This window comes from Rhipicephalus sanguineus, chromosome 2, assembly GCF_013339695.2.
Source record: "Rhipicephalus sanguineus isolate Rsan-2018 chromosome 2, BIME_Rsan_1.4, whole genome shotgun sequence".
Taxonomy (NCBI): Eukaryota; Metazoa; Arthropoda; class Arachnida; order Ixodida; family Ixodidae; genus Rhipicephalus; species Rhipicephalus sanguineus.
Window position 1 is genome coordinate 153,846,020 of NC_051177.1, and position 1,620 is coordinate 153,847,639.

Sequence of the window (1,620 nt, forward strand, 5' to 3'; positions counted from 1 at the left end):
GATCGCGCGCGTGATCACTTCATTGTCTTCAGCGGTGCTTGACAGCACAAATCATCATTCGCGAACTTGATAGTAATGCTACAGACACTAAAATCTGCAATTTATATGATTTACCTTTTATATTGCGATCTATACATCTGATTTATATTAAGAATGCGATGCTGGACTTTCACAACATTGCATCCGACCCGGTGCAGATGACGTGAAGTGCACTTTCAAAGACGGCACTCAATATTCGCCCGTGTATTCACTTTCCCCGAATGGGGTGGCGTAATTTGGGTGATACCCGACGGTCACTGTTGCCTTTTCACGTACCTGGTGTCGGGCGAACGCTGATCAACGAGGGCGCGCCCCGAGATGAGGCACATTGCTGACTCTCGCTGTTTTCCCAAAGTGGGCTAACGGGGCACATAATTTTTGGTAGTGGGGGAGGACAGCCCCTCCCCCAAGTAAGAAATCCAAAGAAAGACTGTAATATCGTAAAGTTCGATGTGCTTTTGCTGAAGGACGCCATACTGGCTTCTTGGCGTGACTGAAACGTGCGTGCACTCTACAGTGGGTCTCCTGTGTCCACCACACTATGAGGAAATGTGCTTTTGTTAGAGGTCGCCCTCCTGGATTCCTGGCGTGACTCAAACGTGTCTCCACTCGACAATGGGTCTGCTTCTGTGTTCTTCACACTATGAGGAAATGGGCCTCTGTTAGAGGACGCAATACTGGCTCCTTGGCGTGACTGAAACGTGTCCGCACTATACAATGGGTCTTCTGTGTTAGCCACAATATGAGGAAGTGCTTCTGCTAGAGGACGCCATACTGGCTCCTTGGCGTGACTGAAACGTGCCTGCACTCTACAGTGGGTTTGCTTCTGTGTTCACCACACTATGAGGAAATGTGCTTCTCTTAGAGGACGCCATACTGACGCCTTGGCGTGACTGAAACGTGTGTGCCCTATACCATAGAGTTTCCTACAATACTTACTAGAGGGAACTCTGGCGCTAGTGTCTATGGGAGCTGCAATGCATCGCGCTTCAGCCAGCATGGGAATCATGGGTAGTACACGGATTTGTCTAAACTTCGTTCTTTCGGCTCCGTTTGGCTCCGCGTCGCCTGCATTCGCTTTGTCGCAAAACAAAGTTCAGCGAAAATCAGTGGTTTCACTTCACCACTTTAACTTCATTAGGCTCACCGATTCAAATCTGGTCACGAAGTTCACAACGATCCATTCTTTTATCCGAAAGAAAACCAAAACATAGCAATAAACAAAGCCACAAGTGCGTTCGAAGCCCACAAGCACGAAGACTAGGCAAATCCGTGTACTACCCATCATTCCCATGGTGGCTGAACGATCGCAGCGCCAGAGTTCCCTCTAGGTCATTTTAGGAAACTCTATGCCCTATACAATGGGTATGCTTCTGTGTTCACCACACTATGAGGAAGCGCTTCTGTTAGAGGACGCCATACTGGCTTCTTGGCGTGACTGAAACGTGTCTGCACACTACAAAAGCGTTTCCTTCTGTGTTCACCACACTATCAAGAGATGTGCTTCTGTTAGAGGACGCAATACTGGCTCCTTGGCGTGACTGAAACGTGTCTGCACTCTACAAAAGGGTTTCCTTCTGT

The 1,620-nt window shown here is 48.5% G+C and overlaps 1 pseudogene; it reads left to right on the forward strand.

Moving 5' to 3' along the window:
• The first annotated feature begins 307 nt into the window (after positions 1–307).
• Positions 308–448, forward strand: LOC119384189 (U1 spliceosomal RNA; annotated as a pseudogene).
• Positions 449–1,620: the final 1,172 nt, after the last annotated feature.